The 20,976-nt window shown below is 40.3% G+C and overlaps 1 protein-coding gene across 1 annotated transcript in view; it reads right to left on the reverse strand.

Moving 5' to 3' along the window:
* SGCD (sarcoglycan delta) overlaps window positions 1-20,976 on the reverse strand; it is a 384,180-nt gene that overhangs the window by 310,147 nt on the left and 53,057 nt on the right. Inside the window, exon 2 of the mRNA XM_083423883.1 lies at window positions 5,957-6,012. The gene's annotated coding sequence lies outside the window, so the exon portion shown is untranslated. The remainder of the gene's footprint in view (window positions 1-5,956; window positions 6,013-20,976) is intronic.

Consider the following 20,976-nt stretch of genomic DNA (forward strand, 5'->3'; position numbering starts at 1 on the left):
ATATCAAATATATGATGCAAAACAGTAATACATAAAACAGCCCTAGTGAGCATTTGACATAACAAGCATTTGACATAACATTTGACATAACAATAGCATTTGACATAACATGCAAACAATTTCATCAAGTAGTAAGAACAACAATTCATAAAACAACAGTAGAAATTTTAAAAAGGAAAAGGCATTAATATGCCATACAAGAGAAGGAAAGAACTCAATTAAAGCTTTGAAATGAGACTGGAATCAAACTGGCAACTAATGACAATCAAGCAGAACAAGTGTAATATGTCTGAAATGTCTTGTTCCAGACAATAGCCTGGCAGCAACATTTTGCAACAGTTACAATTTCTTAAAAGTTTTCAAGGACAACCTCACAAACAGGCATACCTATTGCAGTTTGTTTCATTGTACTTCACAGATACAGTATTGCTATATACACACACACACTTGAAGGTTTGTGGCAAGCTTCTATCCAGCAAGTCTATCAGACCATTTTCCCAAAAGCATATGTTTACCTCGAGTTTCTGTGTCACATTAATTAAGGTACGCAGATTGGATATTAAAAAAAATAAAATATATAATGCTATCGCAAACTTAAAAGACTGTGGTGTAGTGTAAACGTAACGTTTATATGCACTGGGAAACCAAAGAATTTGTGTGACTTGTTTTATTGTGATATTTGCTTTATTGCTGTGGTCTGGAATCGAACCCACAATATCTCCAAGGTATGTCGGTAGCTTATTCTGGAGCTGGCTAGGTTCTGAGTAACTGCAGTGGGGTTCTATTTCATCAAGTAGGCCCATAGCTGATATACCAGCCAAATCTGGTAAAGGCACTCCTTGCCACTTATGCCACTTGTACATCTAACACTAGCGCTGTGTCAAAGGGCAGTGCAATCTCATTCAAGACATGCTGCCCCCACATGCTGTCCACTTTGGGCTCTAGCTTCACACACCCATGTATGTGCCCCCCTCCAAAAAAACCCCAGATCAGCCCTGAGGGGATGCAATCCGCAACAGAAAAACTGTTTCTCACTCCTGTTTTAGGCATGTGGCAAAGACAGCTACAAAAGTCATTTTGGTATTGTTGTTTTTTTAAAAAGCAGGTCAGTTATAGACCTTGGAAGGACTCCTTCAATTCATCGAAATGACTCTGACTGAGAGAAGCTCCTTTGGGGGACAAGTGGGAGACAAGGTGATTCTTACCAATTCTGCTTTCATCCAGTATCCTCCAGTGCTACCACCTCTTGTTATTCTGGAGCATGGGTAGGCAAACTAAGGCCCAGGGGCCATATCCAGCCCATTCACCTTCTACATCCGGCCCACGGATAGTCCAGGAATCAGCGTGTTTTTACATGAGTAAAATGTGTGCTTTTATTTAAAATGCATATCTGGGTTATTTGTGGGGCATTAGGAATTCGTTCATCCCCCCCCCCAAAAAATATAGTCCAGCCCCCCACAAGGTCTAATGGTCAGCGGACTGGCCCCCTGCTGAATAAGTTTGCTGACCCCTGTTCTGAAGGGTCCCCAAATCCTCTGCTGCAGATTTTCAGATGGTTCAGGGGGAATAACTAAAATTCACCTCCCCCCTTCCACCAGTGGGAGTTTCCCTCACAGGAATTTATAATCCAATCCATTATATTTTCCAGCTTTAAACTGGATTAAGTATTTGTGGTAGAACTTACCGTATTTTTAGCTCTATAAGACGCACCAGACCACAAGACGCACCTAGTTTTTGGAGGAGGAAAACAGGGGAAAAAATATTCTGAATCTCAGAAGCCAGAACAGCAAGAGAGATCACTACGCGGTGAAAGCAGCGATCCCTCTTGCTGTTCTGACTTCTGGGATAGCTGCGCAGCCTGCATTCGCTCCATAAGATGCACACAGATCCCCCCTTACTTTTTAGGAGGGAAAAAGTGAGTCTTATAGAGCAAAAAATACGGTAACTTGAATATGAAGTAAAAGCTGATCAAAAGAGCCATGCATACCCTTACTGTCACTTGTCAGCAGCAACAGGAATTAACAAGTCTCAGTACTGGTATCCTACTATATGCGGTGGAACTCCCAGTCGCAAATCCTTATGTCAACTTCACGGTTTCATTTATTATTAAATTGGTCATTTGCATGTTTTGTTTTCCTTTTGTAAACAAACTCAAAATAAGGCTGCTGGGACCACAAAATCAATCCGAGGAAATTTCCTAAATACACTTATCCTAGGGCCATTCCGATGCTGCTTTCGGAATGACAGCTGGCACCTGTGGCCTTCTGTGAAATGCTTTCTGACACTGATGGAGTGGGACAGGTGGCCAAACTGGCAGAATGTGCTGCATTTGATTGATAAAGCGCTACAAGTGTCACAGGCTTATAGACTGTCATTAACATTCAGCAATTCCTCAGTGTGGGAGGTTCATAGGCAAGCACAACACACAGGCAACTCTAAGAGAATGGGCAGTTGCTGGGAGTGGGGGTAGGAGGCGAGTGAAAATCTATGGAGAGCATTCTTTGATTTTCCTAGTTACTTTGCTTTTTTACCAAAGGAAAACAAAAGTAAAACCAAGGATCGCTGCCACCTTTCCCTTTATCTTGGCCTGTTTGTCCAATGTTATCACAAACATTTAAAATCCCACACTGAGCTGTTTAGTTTAACAGCTGCAGACGGCACCATGTCTCAATGTTACTGCACAAAATTGTTTGCTTCTTGATGAAAATAACTACCTTATTTATATATTTATAAAATTACTTCTGTACCACCATGTCATAAATTTTATCATGGCAGTGTACGCTGTAAAACATCATTTAAAAATGCAGATAACGATTTAGGTAACAAAAATAAAACTGATGCGGAACTCTGTTGGCACCTTCAACTACTGAATACACAAGCAAGTTTCCTATTATGACACAGGCGGACTACGGTTATAAAAAAAAACCCACGGGAAGCTTGTATTTTGGCAAAGATTTGGGCAGCAAAGTTTGTCTGATGGCATAGCAACTGCCTTTTATTTCAAACACTTTACATTTAATAATAATAATAATAATAATAATAATAATAATAATAATAGTTTATTTATTTATACCCCACCCATCTGGCTGGGTTTCCCCAGCCACATTTAAACCTACCCTCTTTAAAAATGCTTATTTATGAGTTATAATTTTAATGTTCCCCACCCAACTTCATATGTATTTTCTCCTAACCTAAAATGTAATAACTTTAAATCAAAACATCATACTAAGAAAAAAACAACAACCTAAAATCCATATATCAATCCCAGTGCTGGGATGCTAAACAACCCATGCCAATTCATGTTCTTACTATTTCCTCTCCTTTTTATAAAATTATTTATATGCTACATTTGGGGGAAAGCCTACTCAAGGCAGCTCACACTATCACGAAAACCACAGTAAATACAACAATCTAACCAATAGCAACAAAGACAGTTATTACAACCACTTAATAGAATTAATCAGTTATATTCTATAATACAGCTCTGAACATAAATCCTTATTTGTTGGTGGGGGGGGGTGTATCTAATTGGTCCACAGACAAGTCATGATTTACAGTTTTTGAACATGACCCTATGCAACAGAGAATGGTATTCTGCAGGTGGCTTTGAGAAAGCTTAAAAACTTTATTTATCTCTTGTTAGAAATATGTTCCTGTACATTCCTGTACAGAAAATACATGAAGATTGGGGGGGGGGGGGACAACACTTTCTAGGTTTTGAAACTACATTCAAAAATGTCTATTTATGAATCAAGAATTCATAGTCCTTTATTTTGAATACTCAAAGTTTGTCTTCTTTAGCCTTTTCCCCTATTCCTGGATTTTTTTTCAAAAAGAAAAAGAAAAAAGAGAAAGAAAAAAGAAAAGAAAAGAAAAAGAAAGCCTAGACCATTTTAGTGTAGGAGTGCTTTTTTGTTTTGTTTTGTTTTTGAGGCCAATGGCAGGGGGAGCCAGAGCCAATGATATAGAGGTAATTTTGTTCCATCAACGCAGAGACTAAAAAGGAGTTAATGTAAGGAGTGATTGTAAGAAGACAGGCAAGAAGGGTGGGGGGTGCTCACTGAGGGCCGACTGATCCATTCACCCTAATGGATCAGCCTCCTCTGTTTTTAATGTGAACTGTACAGTAAGTTTTTTCTTATGTATTTTACTTTCCTCCTTGACCCCAACTAATCAAGGATCGTGTAGCAAACATGATTATGTCATAGCACCATAGAGCCAGTCAGAGTCAGCTACAGTATGTGTATTCACTGGGGGTAATTAACAGCTCTCACTTTCTCATTCTGAATGTTGGTGGTGGTGGTGGTGGGAGATGGAATGCATTCACATTGCCAGAACAACCTGGCTGATACATAGGTATCTTGCCACACTGTACTACTTTCATTGATTGTCAATAGTGTACTGTAAAAAACTTTTCATCCTAACACATCACTCAGTCATAGTCAGCTATGCATAAAGAGTTGAGACACAACAGGGATGAAGATTTGGATGTGTTAATATATTATGAATGGACAACATCCCCATTTAGATGTGCATTTACACGGCATTATTTTTCAGTGTGATATGGCTTTCAATGCACAGTGAAATGTACATATCAAGCCATACTCTTGCCTAGATGGGCAATGTCACATGGGCTGCATCTGAGTAAAGGATTGTTGAATTGGTTGGCTCAATAACAAGGATAATTTTATATCCTTCCATGGCTCCTATCTCCCTGTGAACTGTTTCATATCCTTTTGCAAAGGAGTGCGGAAAAACAGCAAAAGAGGGGCATTAGAAATTTATGTTTATGTGCAATATTTGGGAAGATGTGGTGTTCGAAAAAAAAAAAATCTAATGTATGACCTATTCCATTTACCTAATATATTTACTAACAAACATTGATTGCTCCTCACTTCAATTCCACAAGGGCAGCACAACAAAATTAGGCAACTTGGCAATGGACAGCACTTCATGTTCCATTTTCTATTCCTTATGGTAGAAATGCATATAATTGCTTTGGCAGCATACATGGGGAAAGAGGGTGTGCAGGAAATAACTGACCTTTCAAACAGTCAGAAAGAAGCTCAAAGATGCCTATTTACTGTAGCTCTCTTGGTGATTGATATTAACTATGATAGCCTCCATTCAGGAAGGAAGAATCTAGTCTTCTTATTCTAGGGTTTATAATAAGTGGAGGTTTTTCCTGAAAAGTTTGGCTATCAGTAACAGGTTTTTAATGTTAACACTCAGCCGATCTGAAAGCATAGGTTCTAGCATTCTGAAACATGAAAGCAGGCTGCTGAATTTATGCCAGCATCAGCTAGGAGTCATCATAATGGCCTTGTCTCTTTGGATCTAATGGAATTACCTGGTAGGTACTATTTTTCTTCATGTTTTAAATCAAAATAGTCCAATAAGGATCGAGCCTGCTCCAAGTATCTGTAGGGGTGAGGACAGAAAGTCAGGAGGGTATTTTACATTTCTTTTCTTCCATGTTATATATTTTTGTGTTTTTATATTGTAAACAGCCCAGTGAATAATCATGGAATCCAACGCAGCGTACATAGTCCCCAATCAGTTTCCTATCCAGGCACTGACCTGCTTAGCTTCAGCAAGATGGGGGCCTCATGTGCCTTCAGGCCACACTCTTAAAATGAAATGGAGTGTCCTGGAAAAGGCCCCAGCTGGATGAATGGTGAAGATGGGGAGCACTGCATATTCCAACATTTTGCAATATTGTGATATTAAAAATGCTGCTAATATCCAGGATTTGTGAAAAGAAGCATTAGTAAAAAGCAAGCAAGTTTTCTCAAAGCCTCTGAGTTTGCTCAAAAGCTGTCTTTTTGATGAGTAGACACCTGTTAATCTTTCAAGTAGATGAAGCCACATGGTGCACTTATCAGTGACAAATAGGGAGAAGGAAAAACCATTAGAGATAAAAGTCTGAACTGAAAGATGATAACATTTCACTTACCTAGGACACTGCCATCCAAGCTTGTAGATATCCTGGCTCAGATGGAGGGCATCTCTCTGTTTAATAATAAAAAGGAAAATAATGACTCATTTGGTGACAACAAATATTCCACAGTATTTTCTGCCTTCTTTGGGGGACGCTGTGCAATGCAAAATGGTTTTTTACAAAATCCTGTCCTTTAAACAGTTCATATTATTCTGTGATGGCAATGATCGACTATGAAGCATATCATCATCACCTTGCATGTGAATTCACTATGCAGGTCACTATGCAAAGGTTTTGTTTCTTTACCCCTGTCCAAGGGTAAATGGGTTATAAGAACATTGACAGGGATGATGTGAAAATTATGACTGCATATAAAGTATGATGCGAATTATCATTAGGAGAAAAGGAAAGCTGAATTTGATTTATGTGATAATAAGCAGCAATGTTAAGTAGTTGAGACCGCATTATCTTGTGCCTTTTTAAAAGCTTGGCAATGGGCTGTGCTGTTTCCAGTTGTTTAAAGGCCCAGAAAGCACACAGCTAATCGTTTCTCATTTTGTTGCAGGCAAAATCTGTATTCCACAGACAGAACCATAAAGCTCATCTGGAGATTACACAAGGAGACCTAATTGAACAGGCTCTTCAGAGCCAACCCATAAAAGCTGCATGCTGATTGACAGGAGTGAAAGAAGTCTTGAAGCAGTTTTTGGAGAAACAAGCCACTGATTTATATTTAGCAACTTTATTCAAAAGTTTTGTTTAAATGTCCTCTCCCAATCCTCAAGACTTCATTTTACTAGGATTCAATTTTACCAGAGAGATCATCTAGATTTTCAGTGCAAGATGGAAACATTTTTTCCTGTGTGAGATGTACATTTGCAAGTGCATCTAGAGCAACCATCTTCTCACTTAAACACAAACTTTCCATATACATAAGCAACAATGTCAAAGCCTCAAACTCAGCTATCATTCATAAAAATATCTCCAAAACTCAAAACAAAACACTGACCATTACAATACTTTAGCTGGAAGTGTCTGGAAGGATCAAGTACAACAAATGAAAGTTCAAAGCAGACACATGCTAAGAGTCTCCATCTGTTTTCCAGAAATTCAGGGCCCAAAGTCTGCAAATAACTTAGTAGTTTAAGAGTTGCAACCCAATCGAAGCCATTTCAATTGATTCATGCTCAGATTTTAAATCCAGTAATGTATCCCACAGGCATCTGGTTGGCCACAGCGAGAGCAGGACCCATTGGCTTGATACAGCAGGCTTTTCTTATGTTCTTATATTCTTATCAATTACACCAGCATTTTGCATATTTAAACCATATTAGCATATACACACACACATCTAAATTCTCTGCTTCTCTCAGATTAGTCCTGGAACAACTTTCAACTAAAATAGTTTTCAGCTTTGTAGAGTCTTACCTCCCATGTAACACATGACAAACATATACAAATGCAGATATGCATACTTATCTCTGCACTCTGTACCAAGCAAAGACAGTGATGTTTCACACTCAAGAGACAATCTTTTTTTAAGTGGCTAAAACACTCCCTCTCATACCAGCAACAGCAGTAGCTCTTCACTTCCAGTTGGATCAACCTGCTCTATGGAGACTCACAAAAAAAAAAAAAAGGCCAATTCTGCTTAAGTATGGAACCTGAAAGACCAGGGAGGGCAGTAGGCAATTAGTCAGGAGAAAAATGTTGACAGCGAGGTAAATATTTAACAGATATTTTTTGCAGGCCCGATGAGGGTGGTGCTGTGGGTTAAACCACAGAGCCTAGGACTTGCTGATCAGAAGGTCGGCGGTTCGAATCCCCGCGACGGGGTGAGCTCCCATTGCTCGGTCCCTGCTCCTGCCAACCTAACAGTTCGAAAGCACATCAAAGTGCAAGTAGATAAATAGGTACCACTCCATTGGGAAGGTAAACAGCGTTTCTGTGTGCTGCTCGGGTTCACCAGAAGCTGCTTAGTCATGCTGGCCACATGACCCGGAAGCTGTACACCGGCTCCCTCGGCCAATAAAGCGAGATGAGCACCGCAACCCCAGAGTCGGTCATGACTGGATCTAATGGCCAGGGGTCCCTTTACCTTTTTAAATAGGAAATTCTAGCCTTAAGAATAGTTTGCACGTACGGTATTTATTTAGCAGTTAAGAAGGGGTTCTCACTATATACTGCTTCCTTACAACAAAAACATTTTAAAAACCAGTTAAAACATATAGTTCCACTATTGATCTTTTAATAAAACATTGCTGCAGCAAACTGCATCCTTTCAGATAATCATGCAGAATAGATTGTGTTAAGTGTATGCAAAATCTCCCAAACAGAGGACATTTCTTATAACTTATTGTCTGCTCAGCAGTATTGGGGGGTGGGGGGACCTGAAGCAATATAGGTTGGAATTCAGTATTTCCTCACTGGAGTGGATCCAGTGGCTACTGCACTGTTGGAGCTCTCATTGCCTTCCTGCTACAGGTGAGGAGATGACTATGAGAAAAGAAACTATGCAACTGATGCCATCCTCTCTGAAGCTGAGTGGCAATTTGAATCAGGAATTGGTGGCCCAGGAATATAAAGTGCAATCGGAATGTTAATTTCCAAGAACATGCCAAATTTATGAATCCATTGATTTGCACCATACGCTACTGAAGGAGGCAAATACTGGCATTTTTGCAAAAGTACTATCCGAGAAATGAGACAGGTTCCTGTTTGCAATGGCAGATTGCTGATGTGATTTTTCCTTGGTAAATATCCAGCTTTTCATAATTTAGCATCAGCTGTTTGTACTTATGCCTCTTCTGCTCCTGGGCACCAGAAACACTTTAGGGCAGCTTGACAGCAGGTGTGTGAGCTCAGCAGTGAATGGAACCAGATCTTAAATTAGCAGCACTTGGCTAGCCAAGGCCTATAATATACTAATCATAAGCTGAATGCTCCCATGAAGCAGCTTGATTTATCTATTTTCACCTTTGGATGCTTAGAATTTTTTTTGAATTTGAACTTATTTTTCATTAAAACTTAGGTCATCAAAATGCTTAAGAATGGGTAGAAAGTAGTACACTATGTCATCAAGTAGCTAAACAAGTACAGAACTAAAAAGAGAACAGGGAGTGGAAAGCAGGAAGTGTCTAAACACTGAGGATGGCATTTTCCCTTCTTTTCAGCATTTCTCTCCACACATACCTATGGTTCCTTGCCCAAATCCATCCTAACAAGATCAGTGGAAGCAGCCTTATCACACTTTTATCACCTTTTGGATCAATGCAAATGCAGATTATCTACACCAGGCTTCCTCAACCTAGGCCCTCCAGATGTTTTTAGACTACAGTTTCCATCACCCCTAACTACTGGTCCTGCTAGCTAGGGTTCATGGGACCCTAGGCCAAAAACATCTGGAGGACAGAGGTTGATCTACACTGTGTTCCTTTAAGTGAGATGAGCATTTGGGCACATATTCAAAGGCACATCCTTCTGAAAGCAATGCAGTGCAGATAATCAGCATCTATAAGTGCCTTGTTCAAGTAGAAAGGCTGGCAGTGGGCTTATATATATTTGATTCCATGGTGCTGAGTTCAGGGAAATGAAGATGTATTGTACACTGTCTCCAGGAATATCCTCATTCAAGAGAAATAAACTGCAGCTACGTAGCCCTTTCATGTCATCAGGAGTATGTGTTGACTTATACACTTTCTCTCTCTCGCCTGCACGTACACCCAGCTCCAAAACTATCTTGAAGCTTGGTTTAGGGCTCAGAGGATCAACACCGCAACAGAAGTTCCTCTCTTGGGCAGAAGGTAGCACTGAGCTAAAGGTACATGTGGGAGCTCTTTTCATTTTCTTTTTGACATACAGTTATCATGGAGGGAAGGAAGAAGCTTGCACTCACAGAATGCACACCATGGGACATTGCATTCTCTGACGCCACCCCATAATCATTTAAATTGCAAATGAAGAGTGCCCTTTTACAGTTAAAACATCATATGAGGAAGAGAAGTTAGGCTCAAGTCTAGTTTCCCACTCACCAGCTTTGCCCAAACCGAGAATTTTACAGCCTGCCTGCTGGGTGGTTTGTTTGTTTGTTTTGCTAACAATATCAGAGGTCAGCATGAATGCACAAGGACTCCCACTAGCGCCGTAAGACTTTGATTCTATTTTCTCCCATCACATATCTTCTGTATTGGCTCAGGGGAGAGGGTTCAGAAGAACCCCCAGAAAAGTGCCCAGGGGCAGGAGAGGGTGGCTGTTCCATCAGCAAGCAGAAATAAAAAAATGCTTGCTTTGGCAGAGTGATCTACACTGAATTCTTCCCAATGTATGTTATTCATTTCATTTCTATACCACTTTATACTGTTTTAAAAAAACAAAACCAAAGCAGTTTACAACACGTTAAAACACAAAATAAAACATTACTGAAGAAAGTCAAATATAAAGTATACTTTCAATGTAGCATGTTTAGCCCCTGTCACTGCCAGCTGACAGTTTTGGAGAAGCCAGAGGGGCTTTTTTAAAGAAAAAAAAAAGCCTGATATGCTTCAGCAGGCCCCCTGGTATGCTGAAACTTACTCCTGCCATTGCCTTTGGCCAATTTTGGCATCATATATATCCACACATAGGACAACAGTGAGCAATGTCATTGATTAAAGTAACAACAACAAAACAGAATGAGACTGGGATAGCACGTGAAAGATGTTCCATAAAGAAAATGTAAACCTTCAAAATGATCCAGTGTAATGAGTTAGCACTCCACACTGCCTCCACACTGCAATGTTTTCCTATAGTAGATTCTAAAGTATCACTATAAGATACATTTTTAAAAAACCACATTTGGATTGTAACCATCATGTTACCATATTTCCCAGGAAAGTTGCCAATGAATTCACACAGTCAAGGTAAGAATTTTGTTCAGAATATTGAAATATATTTACTCAATATAGCATACCCTACAGAGTCAGTAAACATCAGAGTGGATGACATGTATGTGTCCACTTAGGTTCATCTTATGCAGCATCACATTCAACATTTTTATTTTTCTTGGTTATAGCCAATTTAATTGTGATGAGCAAAGCGTCTTCAAACGTTGTATTAGATAATGCACCTGTGGGGACTTTAGGCATACAAAATAATTTGTATGTATCTGTGTAAACATATGTTTTCAAGTGCTTAAGGACAAACTACTTGATATAGAAAAAGAGCCAACACTCAAATCCCTCTTCCTCAGATAATCACTCTTTCCCCTTTACAATAAACAGAAATTGCTATAGGAACTCCCTTTCCTGTTATCCCACCTTCTCTATAGATGTGTTCCACCCATTTCAATTGCCTTGTTAATACCTGTTAAGATAACACGGCAAGCTGCCAAAATAATGGCATTTCTGCAGGCTTGCCAAATGCTTCCTCTAGATTACATTTTGTCTTTTTATATATGCGAAGAGAAAATATGTGCATTTCAGCAAACGGACGAACTGCTGCCAGGTGAACTGTATTGATTTAGCTTTGGCTATGTCAGGAAAGTATTCTCAGGATGATAGCAAATGCTGTGCTGAATTAAAGGAAATCAACACCTTATACTATATTCTGTAGTGCTAATGTGGAACAGTGCTACAATTTTTTAACCCAAACCACTCTAATTCCATCTCTGTAGAAAAGCACAGCATAGGTGTTAAGACTGGTTTCCCTAGCCTCTTGGTTTACAAGGTGCATATTACTCACAGGACTAAGAGTGCTAAGCAGCTGATCAGTGCTATAAATACACTTCCAATTAAGATGACAATTTTCAGCAGCTTACCCAATTTAAAAGTCACTGCATTCCTGACCTTGTGATACCCTTGTCAACAGCCACACTTCTCACAGCTGTCTGCTAACACATTGCACCTGTGCAACAGTTTGCCACTTTCTTTGACCCCAGAAAAGGGATACATCAGTCCCATGATTGCTGTTCTTTCCCCACTTTTTGCCCCTGTCCTGCATCTATTCTTAGCTTCTTCATGCTCAGCCCCCACCTCTCATCACTTCAGGCAGAAATCAAAGTGCAATGGCCAGAATTTGGGCTTCAATTCCCAGAATTAAAAAACATAACTTTTGAAGAAATGGTACAAAGGACCCTGCCATATTACAAGTGAGAATACTAGTCCATCTAGCTCTGTATTTGTCTGAGTGCCAGAGGCTCTTTGGGGTTTCAGGCAGGAATTATTCCCAGGCTTACCTGAAGGCCCCAGGCATTGAAACTGGGACTTTCTTTATGCAAGGTATGTGCTCTTCTGCTCAGGTCTAGCCCCATGATTCATAGGAGTATGAGAAATACCTTAGAGAAGCCAATGAAACTTAGTCATCTGGGGCACCTGGGAATTTGCAGTCTTGCCTTTAGTTAGTTACCATAATTAGGGTTGTTTATTTATCTATTTAAAAGATGTGGATCTGACCTAAATTCTGGGGCTTCCCTACCTGAGGTGAAATGGGAAGGTGCCACCCCAACCCACCAAAGCCTTCCTTGCCTAGGTCATGTGGTGCTGCCCGCAAAGCAGCAACAGTGGGTTCCAATGCGATCTCACGAGAGCTCATGGAGTGCACAAGATCTCATGAGATTTGGGTGAGATATCATCAGAAGCTGCCGCCACCATCACTTCCCCAGCAGCAAAGGAAGTGGAGCACCCATGGTGTTCCACTGCCTGAGATGGCTGCCCCTGCCTGCCTCATGGGTGGGCCAACCCTGCCTAAATTAATAGACATACTTGGTAAGCTGTGCTGCTAATTAGTTAAGTCAATTAACTGGCAGATATTTTTTTTTTAAAGTATTTGAATTTATCAAGAGCGTTCACCTGTGGCTCAGCTATTACCAAACAAGAAATTGGAGTTGTCCAATAGCAGATGCTTCTCCACATTTTACGTAATGCATTCCACATATACATAACTAAAAGCAATGTGATTTTTCTACAAATATTTCAAAGTGGTAAAGAATCTAACTTGAAAGCAGAAGGCCCCCAAGTCCAATTCTCAGCATATTCAGTTAGGCTGGAAAAGCTACTGTATCTGAAACCCAGGTGAGCCATTGGAAGTTAGTGCAGACTATACTAAGCTAGGTGGACCAAGGAGTGACTTGGTATAAGACAGTTTTCTGATTCATTTCAATTAATTTAATTTTCTTTCTCATTCTTCTGTTGAACAACAAACAAGAGTAAGATATTATTTCGAACATAATGGCCTACAGGTTTGGGTTTTTGATTTCTTTTACAAGATTCAATGATTGTCCAAATACAGTGGTGCCTCGCAAGACGAAATTAATTCGTTCCACGAATTTTTTCGTTGTACGAGTTTTTCCGTCTTGCGAAGCACCACTGCATTTAAACACTGACAACGGCGGGGAGGGGCGGGGAGAAGCAGGACAGCTGCCGCAGCCGGTACCTCAGACTCACCCGCACCTTGTGGCCACCATGCGACGCGGCTGCTGGAGGGCGGCGGGGCTCAGGAGCACGACTCCAGGGAGAGAGAGGCGCTGGCGGCAACGGCTCTCTGAGGGGAGTGCACAAGGCGGGTGGGCAGCGGCGCGAGGCACTAACCATCAGCCGGAAGATGGGAGGGAGCCGGAGGAGCCGTCAGCCGGAAGGTGGGAGGGAGCCGGAGGAGCGGGGAAGCGAGCGTGCGTGCGTGCAGTGACCGTCGCCATGACACGAGAGGCAGGGCCGTTTCGTCTAGCGAAGCAAGCCCTTAGGAAAATCCGTCTTGCGAAGCACCTCAGAAAACGAAAAACCCTTTCGTCTTGCGAGTTTTTCGTCTTCCGAGGCATTCGTCTTGCAGGGTACCACTGTATGTTATTCTTCCTCCAGTTCAGTATGGAGTACAGATGCAGCCAAAGGCTTTTATTATTCTGTTATTTTAATTACCATGTCCAATTATGCACTAACGGGAAGGAATAGATTTGTGTAGCTACTAACACCTAAAACAGGCACAATGTTTGATAAAGCTAGACATTAAGACCCCAGGAAATCCAAGGGGGGTGGAGCAATCCTTGCATACTAAGTCAAGGATAGAAGGTGGGTGAGATTTCGTCTTCTTCTATTTTGCTGCACCAGCTTCTAGAAGCAGATATGGAGATATGCAGGGATATAAACAGAGGCACCGCAGGCAAGTGCCAGATTCTGCAGCTCCAGATGGTAAGCCTTGAACCAATGGATTCAAATTACAAAAAAAGAGATAGTGACTAAGCATTAGGAAAAACTTTCTGACAGTAAGGGGTGCAACGGTAGAACAGACTACCTTGGAAGGTGATGGACCTTCTTTCACTGAAGGTTTTAAACAGTGTGTCATAGAATCACGTGCAGTTGGAAGGAACCCTGGGGGTTATCTGCCCAATCTCTTGCAATGCAGGAATCTCAACTAAAGCATCCATGACAAAGGGCTGTGTGTGTATCTGTGTAGTTTGGACAGACATTGGCAGAGGTTCTTTAGCTGTGATTCCTGCATTGCACAGGGTTAGAGTAGATGACCCTTGGGGTCCCTTCCAACTCCACAGTTCTATTATTGTATACATGAGTGGTTTCTTTTGTTTCTTCCCTGAATTTCTTCCATGATGGAACTTAAAAGTTTGCTCTCCAAACAGTGATTGGCACAAACTGATTTTAAGCTGTGTTTCAGTCAATTGCTGGATTTTATGTTTTAATGTATTATATACTTTGATGTTAGCTGACCTGAGCCCGGTTTGGCTGTGGAGGGTGGGATATAAAATTATTATTATTATTATTATTATTATTATTATTATTAAACTTGATTACATCTTCAGCAATGTCATAATCGGATCCATAATACATAATTTCAGTTAAATAAAAAGAACAGCCAAGGAGCAGCACAGGACATGTGACAATGTGTCTGAAACAATGTGAGGAAATTCAGCCACTGCATAAACTTGTGGTTTACCCTTCCTACACTATGGGTCCTCTAACCTTGACAAAAGCTTGTGTTTTCTGAGAGAAAACACGCGACTTAGTAATGTTAGAAGTGATTTTAAAGAGCAGTTTTTCTTAAGGTTGCCAAGGTGACATGTTTGCAAACAAAACATGGGCACTGCATCAAAATATATTGTTAGCGCAACAGATAAGTAAAGCCTCCAAGCAAGATATAAAGTGGGGTTTTTTGTTTGTTTTTTTACTGAACTTGCAAATAGATGTGGCTTACTTGACTTTACTGTATCATTCATTTCATCTATGCAGTGATTCCATGTTAAAAAGTTTGTGTGTGTGTGTGTGTGTGTGTGTGTGTGTGTGTGTGTTTAACGGTAGCCCCCAATCCCCATGGGGAAATTGATGTGATAAATTGGCATGCAAACCAAGAGCAATTTATGTTGTCTTAGAAGCCAGACTATGTTTTACATATAATTAGGAGGCTTCCTACAATCACAAAGGCAGTGTGGTGAATTGCCCTAGAACTATACATTTTCCATCATTATTCAGCTGGTTCCATATAAGTGTACTTTTCTAAAATACACTTTAGAAACAAAATTTTGTCAAGGAAGTCCAAGTGAAATGAGCATATATCTATCAATACTTATAGCTTATTACACCACTTATTCCTGATTGGCCAAAGTATTAGACTTGTTTTAGATTCCGAGCCACCTTTAGTTTACCTTTTTTGAAAAATGCCTATTAATACAATGTATCAGGAAGTAGACTGAAAAAGTGAGGTAGATTGCATGGAGTATCCATCTTAATATTGGGTCATTTCTCAGTAGGTTTGTTCTTGTTACCCAAGGAAAGTAAATAACTTGGGAATTAGCAGCAAGGTGACACTGCCATGCACCTACCCCCATAAGCAAATCCCACAGCATTTACAAAGGGGTAAAATATTAAGATTGTAGCACATAAAAGCAACATTCTTAAAGAAAAACAGTAATTAATCATTGCATTTCCTTTTTATGAAATTAATTTAGTTACTGGTTAGAAAATAGAGGTAGAGGTAAAGGACCCTGGATGGTTAAGTCCAGTCAAAGGGGACTATGGGGTTGCAGTGCTCATTTCAGGCCGAGGGAGCCGACGTTTGTCCACAGACAGTTTTCCAGGTCATGTGGCCAGCATGACTAAACCACTACTGGTGCATGGAGGACCGTGACAAGTGCCAGAGCACATGGAAATGCTGTTCACCTTCCCGCCACAGCGGTACCTATTTATTTACTTGTACTGGCATGCTTTCAAAATGCTAGGTTAGCAGGAGTTGGGACAGGGCAACGGGAGCTCATCCCGCCATGGGGATTTGAACTGCCGACCTTCCAATCAGCAAGCCCAAGAGGCTCAGTGTTTTAGACCACAGCACCACCCATGTTCCTGGAGGTACACATGCCATTCATTTCCATTTAAATGAAATCATTTTAAAACAAGTGTGTTGAGGTGTGTGTTTATTTCTAAATTGTCCTGACTGGTATGCCATATAAGGAATCTAAGGGTCACAAATAGCTTAAATGGATGACAATTAATGAGTTCAGTTTACCAAAAATTATCATTGCAAATTTGTAATTTTACAGGGGCCTTTTAGGAGATCCAGAACTACATGCATAACTCTGTCTAAAGGGAAAGGCTTTTAATGCTGAAATGTATGACTCAAAAGGTGACCTATGAGCCACACAATGCCTTCCCCTTTTCTATACAAGAGTAGGACATCCCACCTTTAAACTAAAACAATCAAATACAATGTCAGTGCTATCATAAAATATGAATTTTGTGAGCCAAGCAGCATCATGTGAATTTGCATGCAAATCATTACTGGAGACAGCAGAAAATAATACGGCTAGAATTAACACAGATTAGGCAGATTTAAGAGCAATTGTGAAGTTATGGATTAATTTTAAATTGTGACTGATTGTCCATGGAATGCAGCACAACCTTATAGTGATGGAATTAACAAATGTAAGACTTTTCTTTTTTTAAAAAAAGAAGAAGACAAGACAGTTTGGGCATTATGTTGCCTTTTTCTGTAACTGCAGCAAAACTTCAGTCACCGAGCCTTATTCTAAAGCATCCTGCAATCTGTAGAATCTTTTCACTCATCAGCATCAACTGTGTCTCATTCTTGGCAGCTGCATGGTGGTACATTCCCTAGACTGTGTCATGCTGAGCATCTGGATCCTCATCTGATGCTCAGGTTTCTTCCCATCATCACCAGGATACAACCAAACTTAGGGAGTCTGACCAGACCACTCAAAGGCTATTTTTCATTTAAAGGTTGAGTGTCTGAATATTTCCCCTCTCCCTTCCTTTATCTGGAGCCCTCTTTAGAAAGGGTCAAAAGGAAATTGAAAAGCAAGCGGAGGAAAATTAGCAACAACCCCCCGCCCCAAATATATGTAACTATTGTTCCCTGTTGTCCACTATATGGTCTCTGCCACAGCATTCCTTTTCTATCAGCACTGAGTCCTAGTACCAATTCAAAACACTTTATTCTTGTTTATTGTATGCATTAAAATATATTGATTTCAGTGAATGGGAAGGTACAGATAAAAAACAAAGGGGAGTGTTTGGGTATGCACAGTGGATATAGCGGTTTGGGTATGCACAGTGGATATAGCAGTAAATATGATTCAAGAAAGCAGTTAGAATATTCTAACAGGTTAAAAGGAAATAATAAACCTCCATTTGTAACTAAAATTACACACCCTATTAGATTCCATGTAGACCTCATCTTCTGCTGCTGACCCACTGACTGAATAACATCATGCCATGCAAATTTGCTGTTCTGGAAGATGAAAAGACACCTCATAAAGGGGCAACCTGCAATTAGAATGTATAATTATACCTTGGGGCAGAAAGGAAGCAACCAGATTGCATTCAGCTACTCATATCTAAAGACATTGTATGGGGTTGCGATGTGGGGAGGCCCTGTGATTCCCACTTTCTAAGCCTCCCCACTCAGAACTCTGCTCCTCATGCCCCACTCTTAATTAGAATACTGTAACTTACAGTTCTGTGTACTTCTTTGCAATGGGGTGCAATTTGTGGGTTGGGACTGCCAGCTCCAGAATCACAAGGGATGCCTAGTCACACATGGGATTTTGCAGGGCCCTACTTGTTTCCATATGCTGCCCTGCCATCCCCGAGGGGGCAGAGCAGAGGCCTTTTTAGAAAGGGACTACTGCATGTCACATCAGACCTCTTTCCTCATCACACCTCTCCACTTTGTAGTGGACCAGGTTTGTGCTTGGCAGGTGATGGGAAGAGACGAATACAAGTGGTGGGAGGCAGCTGCCACAAGTTAAATCTCTTGCTGCTACTGCCTCTGTCCCCAAAGGCTTTCTCCTGGCCAATATGGGTAGCTTCATTCCCAAAAGGCCTTGCATGCTCATGGAGACAATGGGGCGGCAGGATGTCTGATTCAGATAAGGAATTTTATAATCAACCAGGTCCTACTAGCATGTTTTTCCATGACTATTATATGCACAAGTTATTGAGAAATAATTCTCCTGTTTTACATCTATTTCCATGATTCTGAAAAGAGATTAGTCCTCCTGTATGCAGGCTACTCCATTCCACACCCAGGGCATCTTAGCCTCTACCTAATCACAAGATAAGAAAGTAAATTTCCCCTTCCACCATTTTATGAAGCATGGCTTATTCATGATTGATGAGAGAACAAAACTTATTAAACAGGACAAAAGCATTGCAATGTCCTAAGCTGCAAAGGTACAGTTAAACAACAAGGTTACCTATGTCTATCTGGAAATGAAAATCCAGGATGACACTTTCCTTTTTCAGAACATCCTTAACACTGGAAAGCACCATTTAAAAGTCTGCAGAATCACTTCATTAATATTTACTGCACATACCTTACTAGCAACCACTTACTGAAGATTAACCATTATGCTCCAGCTAGTGGTTTCAGAACACTCAGAATTACATTGTATGCTGTAAGTATTAAAATTAACTTAGAAACATGTAGTCCATTAGCTTGCTCTCTTTACAACAATAATCTAATTTTCATTCCCACAGTAATCTCATGTAACTGGCCTCCTTACTCCCCACACATGCACTGTGAATCTACTTTCTGGGATTTTGCAAAAGTGTTGCTGTTCTCTTTTCTCTATGTGTTTTCAAAAAATCTTAACCTTACTAAAGGTTAATACATTGGTTGGTTGCTTTACTGTTAATGTTCATTAAGAATAATATTTGAAAAGATGACAGAACCAGTTTTTTGAGGGGAAGCTAAAGCAATTAAAACTGAAATTACTCATTAAAATGAAAACTACTGCAATAAAGGTGACTTGCACCCATTGCCTATTATTATTATTATTATTATTATTATTATTACTGACTTGGTTGCTAATAACACATTTATCAGCACATCCAGCCTGGCCCTAACTTACAGGAAATAAGCAGCTCTCTGATTATGTACTGCTTTAATTATGTGTGCATGGCCCTGGGACACTTAATATTATGTGTATGGTGTTTATGTTTGGTTAAAACTAGTATTGTTGAAGAACTTGTAAGGAATTGTAAGATCAAAACAACAAAACATATGGTGTATTTAAGATTCTGTTTTCATAGCCAGACGACTTTTGTTAGCTTCCTCTGAATAAGTGTTCCGCTTCCCACTGAGTTTGCTAGTTGCATGTGCCACCTCTCTTTACATAGAAGCGCTACTGTTGTGATGATTAAAATTAACTTGCTAAAGGAGTAATATTAATTAACTGAAATCAACATCCCATTCATAAGCACAAAAAAACCTTACAAACCACTCATTTAATCTCAGTAATAATTAACACATAGGAATACGCATAACCCTGATAGTAGTTAGCCAATTTTGTAACAAGAGATAAAAAAGTGTATTAGCAGTGAACAACTACCTTGAACTGAAGGTGTGCAATTGAATGTAAAACATTTATAGCAGAAATGCTGGTAGAATTAATTCTACCCAAATACCAATGAGTATCTGAATGGGAGGTTTGCAAGGCCAATACATTCCTGATCTTTTGGGTAATGGTTAAGTTCTTTCTATGGAATCACAGAATTATGTTATTGTAGAGCTGGAAGGTACCCAAAGGGTCATCTAGTCTAACCCCGTGCAGTGCAGGAATCTCAACTAAAGCATCTATGAAAAATGACCATCCAATGTCTACTTAAAAACCTCCAAGGAAGGAAGTCCATCACCTCCTGAGGGAGACAATTCCACTGTTGAAGTGCTCTTACTGTCTGAAGGTTCTCCCTGATGTTTAGTTGGGATTTCCTTTCTTGTAACTTTAATCCATTCATTCAAAACCTCCATAGCAGGAGAAAACAAGCTTGCTCCATCTTCTATGTGTCAGTCCTATACATGTTTGAACATGGCTATTATATCTCCTTTCAGTCTTCTCTTTTCTAGGCTACTCCCTCAACTGTTCTTCATAAGGCTTGGTTTCATAAGGCTTCATAGGGTCTTGGTCACCCTACTCTGCACATGTTCCAGATTTTCAATAGTTTTCCATGTTCTTCTTAAATTGTGCACAGAACTGGACACAGTACTCCAAGTGTGGTATGAACAAGGCAGAATAGAGTAGCACTATTCTTTTGAGCTGGGCACAATACTTCTGTTGATGCAGCCTAGAATGGCATTAGCTTTTTTTGCTCCTGCATCACACTGTTGACTCATGCTAAGCTTGTGGTCTACTAAGACCCCTGGATCCTTTTCACATGTACTACTGGGAAGTCAGGTGTCCCCCCATCTTATATTTGTGCAACTGGTTCTTCCTGCCTAAGTGTAGAACCATACATTTTCCCCTATTTAAATTCATTTTGTTAGTTTTGGCCCTGTTCTCCAATCTGTTAATCCATCTTGAATCCTGATTTTCTCTTCTGCAGCACTGGCTACCCCAATCCATTTTGTTTCATCTGCAAATTGGATGAGCAGTCCCTCAATATATTCATCCAAATAATTTATAAAGACACGCAACAACGATGGGCGCAGGACAGAGCCCTGCAGCACCCCACTTGTCACTTTTTTTCAGTAGGGTGAGGAACCATTAGTCAGGGATAAAGACTTTACTCAAAGACTACAGAGTCTCCAGTTAAGGAGCCAGA

Source organism: Podarcis tiliguerta, assembly GCF_965153285.1.
Source record: "Podarcis tiliguerta genome assembly, chromosome: 2".
In the NCBI taxonomy this organism is placed as follows: Eukaryota; Metazoa; Chordata; class Lepidosauria; order Squamata; family Lacertidae; genus Podarcis; species Podarcis tiliguerta.